Source organism: Callorhinus ursinus, unplaced genomic scaffold (assembly GCF_003265705.2).
Source record: "Callorhinus ursinus isolate GAN/ISIS: 27379988/994484 unplaced genomic scaffold, GSC_fseal_2.0 scaffold1, whole genome shotgun sequence".
Lineage (NCBI taxonomy): Eukaryota > Metazoa > Chordata > Mammalia > Carnivora > Otariidae > Callorhinus > Callorhinus ursinus.
Window position 1 is genome coordinate 86,560,578 of NW_027397063.1, and position 15,547 is coordinate 86,576,124.

General features: G+C 35.0%; 1 long non-coding RNA gene and 1 pseudogene across 1 annotated transcript in view; one reads left to right on the forward strand and one right to left on the reverse strand.

Moving 5' to 3' along the window:
* Positions 1–15,122, forward strand: part of LOC141370174 (uncharacterized) — a 33,491-nt gene extending 18,369 nt beyond the window's left edge. The window contains exons 2-3 of the long non-coding RNA XR_012374009.1: positions 11,069–11,247; positions 11,352–15,122. This is a non-coding gene — a long non-coding RNA (uncharacterized lncRNA). The remainder of the gene's footprint in view (positions 1–11,068; positions 11,248–11,351) is intronic.
* LOC112834842 (U2 spliceosomal RNA) lies at positions 9,610–9,755 on the reverse strand (annotated as a pseudogene).
* Positions 15,123–15,547: the final 425 nt, after the last annotated feature.

Here is a 15,547-nt window from a genome sequence, read left to right on the forward strand (position 1 = left end):
AGTCATCTTAAACTTTCCAGTTCCTTAGATGTAAGATATCCCCTATTAAATAATTGAAGTTTGATTCCAGTAAAAAAAATATTGAACATATTTGTAAAGCACTATGAAATGTGAACATTTATTTTGATTAGGGTGTGGAATTTTCCAAATGGATTTTTTTCCCACTAAACTCCAGGGCAATGCTATTCTTTGCATTGAATTTTATTGCTATGAATATATTTAAAAAGGTGGAATTGTTAGCGAAGGCTTATAAATATTTTCATTATTTACAAATTTCATTGGTTTTCAAGATAGTTTTTCAACTCATCACCATTTTTACCTTTCTTTACTGCCTTATTTTCCACCAGAAAAATAGTTGTAGTTAACATACATTTGCTGTGGGTTGTTAAGATCTTCCAAAAGAAGGCTGTGCCGGGGTAAATTTACTAGCATTCGGGATGGGGGGGGGGGAAGAGAGCAAAATTGGGAGAGTATATTAATATTTTTGTAATTAAATTAGAGTCTTAATTTGAATTTGAACTTCTACGCAAGCCATTGCAATTGGAAAAAAAGGAAACAATAATAAGCTTAACAAGCCATTGCAATTGGAAAAAAAGGAAACAATAATAAACAAAAATTTTTCCTGGAAAGGAAAAATATTATCATTATTTGTTAATCATATGTTTATTTAAAAATTTAAGAAAATGGGGGCACCTAGGTGGCCCATTCAGTTAAGCATCTGCCTTTGACTTAGGTAAAGATCCTGGGGTCTTGGGATAGAGCCCCCCATCAGGCTCCCTGCTCAGCGGGGAGCCTGCTTCTCCCTCTCCCTCTGCCTTTCCCCTTGCTTGTGTTCTCTGTCTCTCTCTCTGCCAAATAAATAAATAAAAATCTTTAAAAAAATTTATGAAAATGAATGAAACAGCTTCACAAGCAATAAATGCATTTGTTAAGCTTGTTGAGGAAATGTTAATATTCTGAAATCATGCTAGCCAGCTGCAGTGGCATGGTAAAAGAGAAAATGGACACTCCTTTTACAATAACAATAATAGCAACCCAAAGTGACATATAGAAGAATAAATAAACAGGAGATGCATAAGATCCGTAAGAAAAAAATCATAAGATGCTACTGAGGAAACAAAATAAGATTTAAATAAATGGAAATGTGTGTAATGCTTTCGAACAGGGAGACACAGTATCTTGAATATTGTTCCTTAATTAATTTGTAACTTTCCTGTTAAATGCATAAGAAAAGAATAATTTTTGGAAGTAGCCAAGCTGTTTCTAAAGTTCATGTGGAAAAATAAACAAGCAAGAGGAGGAGGAACCATTCAGAAAAATGAAAATAACGAGAGACCACGCCCAATATTAAACCACATTATAATGCTGTAATAATTAAAATAGTGTGATGCTGGTGCATGACTAGACAGATTGATTAATGGAACAGACATAAAAGGCCAAGAATAGACTCAGATATGGATATGCATTTGGTGGCATATCAATACATACCATACAAAGGTGGCATTACAAATTAGTAAGGAGAAAGGGTTTATCCAATAACTATGTTGGAACAATTGGGTAAACACCTAGGAGAAAGTGAAGTTGAATCCCTACCTCACATGCTACATCAAAATGAATTCCAAAATGGGTTAAACACTTAAGTCCATAGGAAAATGTTTTTATAATCCGAGTGGAGAAGGCCTTTTCAAGTGAGATGTGAATCTAGAAGCCATTAAAAAAAGAAAAAGACAAATTCAGCTGCATAAATGGAAAAGAATTCTGCATAGATTAAATAAAAAATTAAGAGGTAAAATACAGATTAAAAGCTAAGAATTTATAAATTATATAAAAATAAAGGAATTGTGGGGCACCTGGGTGGCTCAGCAGTTAAGCATGGTACTCTTGATTTTGGCTCAGATCATGGTCTCAAGATGGTGAGCTGAAGCCCGGAGAACTCCTTGTTGGGGGACAGGGGGGGTCCATGCTCAGAGGGGAGTCTGCTTCTCTCCCTCTCCCTCTGCCCCTCCATGTGCTCACATGCTCTCTTTCTCTCTCTCTCAAATAAATAAATAAATCTTTAAAAATAAAGAAAGAAAGAAATTGTTTTTCTCACATATGAGTATTCTTTTGAATAATTAGGTAAAAATGAATGCAATGAAAGTAGGGCAAATTAAGTCAGAGGCTGTGGATAAGGGTAAATAAATGACTATTTAACAAATAAAAAGATTTCCAACCTTATTTACAATGACAGAAATTTAAATAATTAAAACTACATAGGGATCTGCCTTTTACTTTTCAGTTTGGAAAACAAAATCTCAAAGTTTGATCTATCACATTAATAAGAGTGTAGAGAAACCTGCTTTTTCATGAATTGATGTCAATAAACTGGAACAATTCTTATGGCAAGCAATTTGACAATAAGGAAAAAGGAAACTTATTAAATGTGTGCAGCCCTTTGAACAAGCAATTTTGCTTCGAAGGATTTATTGCACAAATCTACATGTTCATGCACAGAATGACATTACCTCGCTAGTTACTGCAGAAGTGCTTTTTATGGCAACATTAAAACAACCTAACTGGACTTTAGTGGGAGGCAAGACATAAATTATACCATATCCACAAAGTAGAATATTATACTGCTGTTAAAAGGATGCAGTACAAATTAGGTATTTTATTTTTCTCACACAAAAGCCGTCTAGTGCTACCACACTGATACCATTTATGCTTGCAAACATCCAGGCTGCTGCTTTCTTTCATTAATTTTCACTGTGTGTGGGACTGCATGGGTGGCTTAGATGGTTGGCATCTGCCTTCGGCTCAGGTCATGATCTCCAGGTCCTGGGATCAAGCCCCACATCAGGCTCCTGGCTGGCTCAGTGGGGAGCCTGCTTCTCCCTCTCCCTATACCTCTCCCCCTGCTTATGTGCTCTCTCTCTCTCTCTCTCTCTCTCTCTCAAATGAATAAATAAAATCTTTAAAAAATTTTTTCACTGTGTGGCTTACCACTTACTTATTGTGGATGGTTGTCCCCTTTCTTACATCTTAGTGATATTTCAGGCAGAGAGAAGTGAAACTATACATTCAACACCGTTCCAAAGAACATTCCCCGAAGACCTATCAGCATCTGCTTCCCTTTCATTGGCCAGAACTGTATTGGATAGCCGCTCAAATCACAAGACATCTTGGAAATATTGTGTTTTAGCTGGGCACATATTTATCCAGAACAGAATGAGCTTCCATTATAAGGAAGGAGAGACTGTTGGAGATTGGGTAAGAAAAGTGTGCGTGTGTGTGTGCAGGTGTCCAGACAGGCATGCACACACATTTGTGCACACTTATGTATGCAGTGGATATGTATGAGGGGGAATAAGAAACAGGGGTTTTAGCTTCCTCTTAGGAGGAAAATCTAAAATTCTAGGTAAGAGTTAAGATTTCCTTTTTACTGTATAATCTTTTATAACTTTTGAATTTTGTACTTCAGATATATTATTTAAAATATTTTAATGAAAAATGGTACCTCTTTTTAAAGTGCTTTTCAATAAAATTCTTCAAAATTTCAAATTCACATAATTTTTTAATCAAGTGTTTTCATATTAAAAGTGTAGTAGTACCATACAATTTGTGCTGTTAAAGAAATCTATTAACCCCTTCATGGACAGAAGGATTTGGGCTAAAACTTCAGTTTTGTGAGTAGTATGGCTCAAAGGAGATTAATGGCAATTTCTCTAAGCTTCTGTTTTCTCATGTACAACATGGGGATAAGGTTATTTTTGGCACATTAAACCAGATAATGTATGTAAATGCATTTAGCATAGTACCAGGTAGGGTAGGTGTTTCATAAATGGTGTCTGCTATTTCTATTATTATTATTATTATTATAATCACCGTTCCTGAGAACATTCATATGAGGCTGTGTATTTTCTCTCTAAATAGCATTAAAAAGAATGATGATATAAAGATTGGCCAGCTTAGAAATAGTTTGTCTTAACTGCAATCTGAGAGCATCATAGTTTCTGTGAGTTTTATATCATGTGATATAAAAGCAGTTAAGTCACTAGGCTTCTGTAAAACGAATATATCCTCTATGCTGAGTACTATTAATGTTAGGTTCTGGACACTGAAATTGAACAATCAGTCTTAAACACATTTCTGCCAGATTAAAAGGAACTTGAAGTTTCTGATTCAAGTACAAATATATAACACCCTAACTTTGATTGGCAATTTGTTGCAAAATTGACTTCCCAAAAAGTCAGGATGCCTCAAAATATAGAATTTGGTAAACCCAAATTCTAAATACCATTATTGGAATATGTCCCACAACTCAAATGCAAAAGATTGTGATTGAAAAAAACACTTCAGATTGTTAATAATTTTATAAAGAGGGATGTCTGGGTGGCTCGGTTAAGCATCTGCTTTTGGCTCAGTTCCTGATTTCAGGGTCCCAGGATCGAGTCCCACATTGGGCTCCCTGCTCAGTGGGGAGCCTTCTACTCCCTCTCCTGCTCCTGCTTGTACTCTCTCACTCTCTCTGTCAAATATATGAATAAAATCTTAAAAAAATAATTTTATAAATAAAAGACTAAATCCATTTATTAAGCAGTTGGCTTTCTTTTGAGATCTATTTCCCACAAAAGAAACAAAGATTTTCTATCACCTGGAAAAACATTTTTACCTATAAATGTGAGAGAAGAAAATCAGCTGGACAAGTAGGTACCAGGTGACCAGTGAAGCTCAGACTCTTGTCATCTCAGCTGCACACTACACCCATCAAATCTGTTCCTTTTAGGGAGTGGGAAGGAAGATGAAACATTCCATATTCTGGTTCTTAAAGGTTGCCTGCAAATAGTGGAAACTTTTAAAGTTAAACTTATGAAAACCAGGGGTCTGATCTACTGTTATAGTGTGCCTAGTTTAGTATTTATTTAACATGGTTAATTATTTAGTATCCCTTTCATTGGCCAGAATTTAACATATTTAACATAGTTGACTATTTCAGGATCTTACTGTTTTTCTTTTTTAATTAAATATATATTGAGCTTGAAAAGTGTCTAATATTGATTTAATTCTGCAAGTATATAATGTTTCAGGAATCTTTGTAAATCAACAACATATTCAAAATTCCCACTTTCTTCAGAAATTGGAAATAACATTTCTAATATATAAGCAAGGCAACTGAAAGAAATAAATTTGATTTACCCTAAGGCTCTTGAAATGCTAGAGTAACAGCCTTAAAAAGTAACCAAATTTTAGTCAGTTGTTTAGAAATGTTGTCTTTAACTCTTGGCCCAAATATGCAAGTCTTGCAGTTTTCCAAACCATTAACTGTATCAGCAACACAGATACATGGGGAGGAATGTTGAAACCACAAGGGGTTGAATATGTTTCTTTGTGTTCCCTTATCCCTCCCTGTCCTTCACTAGCATGGCTGTGTCTTATACATTTCCATCCTTAAGATGTTCAGTTAGCTTCCCCCTTCCTCATTCCAATGCTGCTGGGAAGGGCTCGAAGAGGGAAGGGATTGTAATAAGCGCATAAGAAGGAAGCAGCTAAATAACGATCATTGTAAACCTTATGTATTTGTGTACTAATATTGCTTGTTTCTACAGTAAACATTGTGGCATTCATTTCAGATTCTTTATGTAGGTAAAAATTTTAGGGTTGGAAGCATTTCTTTCATCATTCCTTCAAAGCACCAGCAAACTTTTCAGTTTTCACAATTTGCACATATAATCCTTAAAACGAAAAGAGGTACCTCAGTGAGGGAGCATATGTGAGAAATAGGGAGGGAGCTGCAGAGGGAGAAGGGAAGAAAACAATGTTAAGTTATACAATTCTTGTATCCTTAAAGACAGCTTGGAGACATGGAAACCATATGTGAATTTTTAGCTAATAAAATAAAATGCCAAAATGTGGTGGCTAAAGCTATTGCACCCAAAATGTAATTGGACATATGCTCATTTACTTGCTTATAATCAAAACATTAAAAAAACTGTTTTGAACTCAGGCGAGGTGTAAGTATTGGACTAACTTAATTTATGCAGTTATCTCACATGGAAAGAATGCATTCGTGCCATGGTGTTATTATTCCATTAAGAAAAGTAAACAATGTATAAGCTGGAATAGATAATACTTAAGCAAAACCAAAAAGTTCCTATTGCCCATATTGAAAAGGGGAAAAAAACTTATTAATTTCACACAGAAACTATTTTCCAATGAATATGTTATTTGGCTCGTGTGCTTGCTGTAGATTTATCATGTTCACGTAAATGAATGTCAGTCTGTTTAGGTAATCAATGCAAATTTCATTTTGTTAGTCAAAAATAACAGCTTTTACAAGTCTGGTGAAATTGCCAGAATGTCAGGCTTTGGTTGCTAAACTCAGTTTATGTACTGCATGGATCTAAATTTCTCATGTGAACTCATTCAAGAATACCAAAATAGAACTGGGTTTTGCTTACCCAAAGCCCCTTTTTAGTCGGTCAATTTATTACTCTTTATTTACTTATTTGTTTGTTGGTTGATTAGTTAGTTGGTTTATTAAGCACTTACAAAAAAACACAATTATTAAAAAAATACGATCCTGAAATAGGTTATATACACAGGCATTAATTAAGGATTAAATAGAGTAGAAAAAGCAAAAGAAAAATCAGATTTAAAAAAATTTAAGTAATTACGAGGGATGATAAGGAATTTGACTTAAGAATAAAGAACTGTTGACATGGTTTTATTATCTCAGAAAACATTTAAGTAGGAACTTTAGAGGAGACCAGATGACAGGATTAAATGGAAAAAAAATTAAAACTCAAATTTCCTTCCTCAAAACAAGGTAACATAAGAAACTAAACAAACACATATGAAACATGTACAGATGTTTGTAAAGCAACTTTTCAACTCATGTAAAAACAGAACCCAAGCTGAGTAGCAATGTCAGGACTTAAGAGTACACCATGCTCACACACTTCTGGGATGTCATGTCATCAATATCTACATACATATACGCTTGTCCAAGAATTCACAAACCATCTCTCTGAATATAATCAATAACTCCTTGAAGACTTAGTCTATATTTATGATACAAAGAATTACCACACAGTGAAGTTTGTCAGCAGAAACAGTTTTGGAGACGGTCAGTTGGAAGGTAGATTGATGAAAGGCCAGTGGTGAGGACATGTTCCGGGTGTGTGAGTGTAGAAGGACAATTGCAAGACTGGGGAAACCACGTAGGATCTAGAAAGAGGAACAGTGGGAGGCTAGAGGAAGATGTGCATGTTAGAAGATAATGTTGAAAATCAAAGAACATTTTAAGGTGTTCAAAAAAAAATGAAATTGTCTTGAATTGAAATCTGAAAATAAAGCTAGTTGATTCAATCCTTTAAATTCCGTTTTGAAGCTTTCAAATACATTTTTCTTTACACAACTGGCTGGACATAAGGAATAAGCAGCATGGGGTTTATAGAAAGAAGACATGTAGAGGAGCTTATAGTTAATTGTACAGTTTGACATTCACAATGGACTGAGCAGGGACTTTGTGTGAAATGATGAAGGCATGTATTGGTTTGTGTCAAGTGTAATGGAAGAAAGGACCCTGTCTCCTACTGTGTAGCCATTGAATTAGAATTGTGTCCTCGTGGCATCTAGAGCTCAGAAACTCAACCGCTGAAAAGTCAACTGATGGATTGGCAAAATAGGAATCAAAATACATTAAGAAAAAAGAATCATAAGATCATATCAATTTATAGCAAAGCTAAAGATGACAGAATAAGATTGAAAATGAAAAATAAGTTTGTTTAATTTTCCCTTTCTATAAAAGAAAATCATGTCCTTAGGAACAGAGGGGGAAAAGACCCCTATTCAATGTTGGAACCATCTCTAGAGAATCGGTGTCATCTCTCAATTTATACTGAAGGGGAGTAATCTTCCTAAATCAGTGACCAGTGACCAGTGTACCAACTTTAAAGCTCCAACAAGAAATTTTCAAACTGAGTCAATATTTTTCTTAAAGATGTTATTTATGTATTTGACAGAGAGAGACATAGCGAGAGAGGGAACACAAGCGGGGGGAGTGGGAGAGGGAGAAGCAGGCTTCCTGCAGAGCAGGGAGCCCGATGTGGGGCTCAATCCCAAGACCCTGGGACTATGATCTGAGCCAAAGGCAGACACTTAATGACTGAGCCACCCAGGAGCCCCTGAGTCAATGTTTTTAAGCCAAATTTACTGATTGTTGTTCAAACTGCCAAAAACAAACCTTGATTATAAATGACATATATTGAAATATATAAATAATATATACATATAGATTGCATTCTCCCATTTATTAAATGTTAATTATATGCCAGGCAATATGTCAAGTGACCGAATTATATCCTAGTAGTTAAGAAAATGGACTTTCAGGTCAAATGGCCTATGTGAAAATTCTAACTTTGTCATCACTAACTTTGTTACCTATAGCCAGGTGTCTTTTCTCTTAGTTCCTTCATCTTTATAATCTAAATAATAATATTTGCTTTATACCTCAAAGGATTTTTGTAAAAATTAATTGGAATATTACAATCAAAATGCTTAGAATGGTGGCCAACATATAATAAGCACTCAGTAATGAGTGGAGGATTGTCCAAGATCCTCCATTGTGAGGATCTTGGACACAAGATCCTCACAATGCTACAAAGATATGAAAATTGAAGCTCATCAGTTTTAAGAATTTCATGCAAGTTCATCCACCTAGTTAGTAGTCAGGCTGCAATTTTAACCCACGTATGTCTGGCTAGCCTGTCTTCCCAGTTCTTTACTCTTTCATATTCACAACCTGGACCTCTGCCTTCCCCTGCAATTGGCCTACCAGGTGTTGGTACACAGAAATGGGTCAGCCTCCCAGACTCCATCTCCCTCCTGCACAAAGGCTGTCAAACATTCCTTACTCTCCCCTGACCTCTGCAGAATTCAGTGAACCTAATCCACAGATCCAACAACTTAACTCATTAAAAAGAAGAGAGAGAGAGGAAAAAAAAAGTTCAAATTTCTTTAGAAAAACCAGAATGGTTCTTCAGTTTGTTTGTTTGCTTAGGATCAGGTAGCCTTCCAAGGAAAACAGTTCAGATTTTGGAGAGAAGTTGATTTTTGGTGTTAAAAAAAAAATGACATGATAACGGGACAGAGCTGGCTCCAGAGAGGGCAACAGCATATAAAATCATGAGACACTTCAACCATCCTGTTAAAGTTAGAAAAATCCATTACCAAGTTGTAGAAGGAAAACAACTTGCGGAAATATCATTGAGGGCCGACCGTTTCCAATCACTGGTACTCCATTCATTATATGCTTGAGTGGTTCCAGGAACAACAGAAGACCGTGCACTGTTACAATGCCAAGGACAAGAAAGGCAACTCAGCCTGTCGGGCTGACTTCCCCTCACAGCAATCCGAACATTTCAGGCTTCGCTTCCCTTGCCCAGATGAGTTAGTCACTAGGGAAGTGAAGCCATGGCCAAGGACTCCTTTCTCAGAGAAGACTCACTGCTCTCTCGTGAACCATTGCCTGCTTTCACATTCTTCAGGACTAGCACACGCAAACTCTACTTGGAAGGGACAGGAATGACATGTCAATCCATCTTCATTCTACCTTCCTTGGTTCTTTAAGAGCTTCCATCAGAGGATACTATCTTTATACAGTATCACTAATTCTTAAACTATCCCTACAAAACTGTTGTGCTGTTTAGACAAGGAAACAGATGCTCATGATATTAAGTTTACACTTGATCTTAGCCAAAAGGCCGAGAAGCGATCATGATACTAAGTTTAAAAGAGCATATACTAGCAAGCAATAGAAATGGGACTTGTCCCCAGGCCTGTTGAGTTCTAAAACCCATGATCTTTCCACACAGCAGTTTAGCATGCTTTGGTGGGATGAAAAAGGCAGTATCCATAGTACAGTGTAGGGAAAAAAGTAGAAGTTTTGTTTGAGCAAATCCAAAATTGATGCCATTGAAAAAGTGGAAAATTTCAGTGAGGAGAGTGTCTGGATAAGACAGAAAAAAAAAAGTTTGTCTAGTAAATATTTTATCATAAAAGAATGGGTGGGGCAAGGGAAGATAGAATTTCAGCTTGCCTGGGGGTCCTATTTATTAGCTTTAAGCAGACATATGGTCAATGGCCAAAATGAATAAAATATGCAGACATAATGAAGCATTATTTTTAAATTTCCATTTGACATGCTGATTCATTTGTATTTAATTTAAACTTTTAGACTGAAATAGTTATTTTTGCTGAGCTTAAGCACACACATCCCAAACTTACTTCCTAAATTTAGTAATACGTTTATGAGTTAAATCTTTCTAATGAGACCTTAAACTTGGTGGAGAATCTGTAAATATTAAGTCTGGGTATTGTTTTGAAGTGAAGACCTTGATATTAAGACAGTTTTATGTCTAATATTAAAACCACACATCCAAAAATAAGAGAGCTAGTTGCTTAGTCTTGAGATGGCATTATTTGATTCACATATTTGGCAATGATTGCTTAAATATGTTAGAGACTTTTGTAAAAAGAATTGGCAACTGCAGTTTATCACACAGGGATACCTTAAAAGTTCTCCCCCTACAGTATAGCCCAGAGCTTTTATTAGATGCTTATGTTCTTTGTCTTTTGTTGTTGTTTTTTTTTTTTTTCAGAGAGAGAGGTGGGGAAGGGGCAGAAGGAGAGGGAGAGAGAGAATCTTAAGCAGGCTCCCCACCCAGCATGAAGGTCGACAAGGGGCTTGATCTCACAACCCTGAGATCATGACCTGAGCTGAAATCGAGTCAGCCGCTTAACTTACTGAGCCACCCAGGTGCCCCTAGATGCCTATGTTCTTATCACTGGTTCTGGATTGAACCATGGTGAATTTGTCCCTTAGCCTTTTTGTTCTCTAAAAAAATTGTAACTTAGAATAATAAAATTGGCTTTATCGATTCACTTTCTATTTTCCACTCTTTTTAGGGTTTTGTCCTAATATCTCCAGCTCAAGAAAGAATAAATTTATGCAGGGCTTGAGTTAGAGAACAGCTGGTATTGAAAATGTTTCTCTTCTTTAAGCCCTCTCCCTTCCTTATCCAAACAGAGAAAAGACAGATCTGTTTTTTCCTACTCAAAAGGAGTGGAGTGAAATCCAAGTCCTCCAAAAAAGAGACGGAATGCTGTTCTACCTCACTACTCACTCCTACTTCAAACTTTAACTTTTGGACTCACATCATTTTTAGAATGTTAAACCATTTTTCAAAGACATTCGACTCCCAAGAGGTAGGTGAGGATTAGTTCCAGTTTAAGCAAAATTTAAACACACGAATTTTAAAAAAACAAAGCAAAACAAACAAGCTGGATACTCCTTTTCTCTTCCTTTTTAGACCATGAAGTTACAACATTGAAAACAACCCAGAATGTTGCAGCCTCACAATCTGCACTCCTTCGACCCTCCAATCTTCCAAAAGGAGGTTTGGGAAGACATGAGCTGTTGAGAAGTTGCCAGTTAAGAAGTCAGTTTGGAAGCCACTTTAAACCAAAGTTGCGTAATCAGAACTGTTGGTCTTAAGTATGTGTTTGAGTAATGTATTAAATGGCATTAACATGGACAGTAAAACTCTTGCATTATTTTCTTCCCTGGGGGCATATAATGCAAAACTTCATTGACTGGATCCAGTTTGGTAAATGGGGCAGAAAATGCCTGTAGAACTGATGTAATGTTATGAAGAAAGTGGAACATAAGATGGCATATAAACTCCTAATGGTATTGTTTCCTAGATTCTCCTTGTGCAGCAAAGGGAATATTGCTGCTGCTTTTAAGGGACCAGGCTGATTACAATTAAGGCACCAATGTGTGCGTTTCCTGGCACACATATGACTATGGGGGCACAGATTAGAATTCATTTCATCAAGCTTTAATTTCATGTTCAGCCCCTTAAAAGTTCCATATCTTTTAAATATGCTGCCAGCAACCTGTTATCTGGTATAATGAAAAGCAATGTAACCACTCACCAAATAAAACCCCGTATAAAATCTCAACCTCAGTTTCACTTTTCAGGCCCTGGTTTCATTGCTTCAACCCACTCTTTCTCTCTGCCAGAGCCTCTAATGAGCAGCAACTCTGGCCAAACCCTGCCAAGTGTGAGCAGGTGGGTTTGATGGGATGTGAAATGTAGTTTGCCTCTAACAAGACTACCATTCGCTGGCAAGACCACATGGATCTTAGGCAGAGAGCGAGAAAATCTAATTAGATGTTTACAAATAAAAGTGAAAATAAATCATACTGTTTAATAATACTATATTATTCATTTGAAAAGTACTCATTATATGTCATAGCACCTTTAAAGAAATAGTTCTGGAAAGATTTCCTTTGTACTTGTTAAAGGTAAAATAAGTGGATTTCTAGAGAGAGGAGCACATTTCTTTTCATCTTCACAAAGTCCAGAACAGCAGAAGCTGTTTGGATGATATAACCATTCATTCATTCATTCATTCGCTTGGGAAAAAAACAACTAAGAAATTCCAAAATAATTATTTTTATTTATTTGTTAAACAAATCAGTGAATATAACTGTGGAGTTTACCAAACGAAAACAAGATTATTTTATTGTTACTTTGATTTGACTACCAAGTAATTTTCTAACAGAAAGAACTTGTATTTTCATAGCTAATACTATGTTTGGTTTAAATTATGCTCTATATGTTATGAGAAGAAAGAAATATGCTAAAGAAACTCAAGGCTGAATGTGAGAATCAAAACAGATGACGTGATATGGAAGGCATTTTGAAAGTGGTGAAACATTTCACAGACTTACAAGCTTATTATTATCTTTAGAGTTAAGATGGCGGAGGGGAGAGAGTAGACAGAGTGGGAAACCAAGTACAAACTTTGCAACCAGCCAGTGCGTGGAGCTGTGCAGGTCAGTTACCCTCGTAAAGACTTAGTTTCTGTTTATTTAAAAATTCCCTGTAATAACCGCCCTATCCATCCACCACCCAAGCTTACTGTGAGAGTCAAATGTATGTAAAATCACTCTTTTGAACTGCAAAGCACAATAAGTAATTTTGAAATCTGTGAAATGTGTTCTTGATTATAGTCACCATTTAGGAGAACTACAACACAATTTCAGAAATAAGGAAATTTCAGGAGCCCAGGTCATACAAATGCAGGAATTCAAGTGCTTCATTTATAAATGTGGTTAGTATTAATAAGAGACTATCCAATTAAAGCCTTTGGACCTAGGAGTATAAACACAATTCACAGATTTCTTAATCGACTTGCTATATTGATAATAACCATATTCTTTTTTAAATTTATAGTTTTCCTTTTAATATATATAAAAGAATGTGTATAATGTATGCATTGTAAAGTAATATAAAATATAATAAATATGTTTTAAGCACAAGAATGTACCCAACAATGATGAGCCTAAGAACTAGGACAGAGCTAAAAATGTGTATATTAAATAGAGTCATGGTAGAAATACAGGAGATACTTACAAGGGTTTAACTGAAAAGAATACTACACCAGCAATGACTAAGACTTTCCATATCTTTTCTATCTGCAGTTGGCCCTTGAACAACATGGGTTTAAACTGTGTGGATCCCACTTTTACGTGGATTTTTTACAGTACATACTATAAATGTACTTTCTCTCCCTTATGATACCTTAATAACATTTTCTTTTCTCTAGACTACTTTATTGTTAGAATATAGTACATAATACATATAGCCTACAAAATGTGTGGTAATCGACTGTTCATACTATCAAGAAGGCTTCTGGTCAATGATTGGTTATTAGTAGTTAAGTTTTGGGGGAGTCAAAAGTTACATGCAGATTTTCAGCTGGGTCAGCACCCCTAACCCCCACATTGTTCAAAGGTCAACTATCTTGTGTTGTCAAATTCTTGGTTTCTGCCAATTGAGTGGGTAAAATGATGACTATTGCATTTCATCTTGATTTCCATTTCCCTTACTTCTACTGCGATTGAACTACTTTTCATAATTTTGCTGACCAAAAATCTTTCCTATTTCGTGAAACTTCTGTTCATATCTTTTGACCAGTTTCCTATAGAGTAATAAGTAGTATTATTGACTTGGGAGGTTTCTTTTTAATATCTGAGACAATAATCTTTTGTTAGTCATATGTATTGCAAGTATCTTCTCAGAGCTTGTGACTTGTATTTTCATTTTCTTTTGAGGCACAGAAATTGTTAACGGAATCATATTTATCAATTTTTCTTCATGGTTAGTGCTTTTATGTATTATTTAAGAAAGTCTTTACCCTAATTTCAGAGTGACCTCGTCTATATTTTTTTGAAAAATGTTTACAGTTTTATTTTTTATTTTTTTATGTTATGTTAATCACCATACATTACATCATTAGCTTTTGATGTAGTGTTCCATGATTCATTGTTTGCGTATAACACCCAGTGCTCCATGCAGTACGTGCCCTCTTTAATACCCATCACATATAGAAATCTTTGAATCGTTAGCTTTAATATGATGAGAGGAGAGTCCTAACTTAATTTTTTAATATAAATTGACTTTTTAAATCCATGTTTATCAAATAGTCTTTCATTTCCTCAGCAATCTGCTATGCCACCCCTATGTTTATCAAGGTTTCTTTCATGCCTGAACTTGTATTCTGTCCTGTGGGTCAATCTGTGTATTCATTGTGGTAATACTACACTTTCTTATTTATTAAGGCTTTATCTTAATATTTAATATCTGGTAGGACAAATCATCTCTTTTTATTCTTCTTCTTCTCCATGAATATCATAGCTAATGTTGGCTCTTTTTTCTTTTATGTAAATATTAGAGTCTGATTTTAAAATCTTACATAAAACACTGCTAGAATTTTAATCAGAATAGCATTAAGGCTACAGATCAGTTTGGGGACATTTGATATCTTTATAACATTGACTATATCTTCATAGAAAATATCTTTCCATTAATTTAGGTCTTGGTTAAATTATTTGAATAAAGTTTTAAAATATTATTACATTAGGTCCTGCACATCTTTTGTTTGATTTCCTCTAAGAGATTATAGTTTTAATTGCTTTTACAAATGGCATTTAAAAACTATTTTCTGATCTTTATTGCTACTCTATAAAAATACTACTGATTACTGCATATTAATTTAATATTCTGTTAACTTGCTATATATACTCATTATATTCAACAACTCATGTTAGATTCTTTTGGTGTTGTTTCTTCCTTTCTGGTAACTTTAATTTCTTTTTTATTTTCTTAGAGGATCATCTGAGATAGTTGAAGCTTGCCTATAGCCTAATATAAATGTAATCATTTTTTTGTAAATGCCATAATTGTGCTTAAGAGGAATGTATATGTTATAATTTAGGCTGTAGATATATTTCTATATATCTCCACTATATCAAGTTTTTCAAAACTTTCTTATATATATTAATATTTTGTCTATGTGACCAATAAATAAATACATACATAAAGTCTCTTAAAAAATAAATAAAATAAAATCTTTGCTATCAGGCTTTTTTAATCTTTATGCATTAGGGGTGTCTCTTATAAATTACATATAGCTTTATTTCCTTAATTCAATT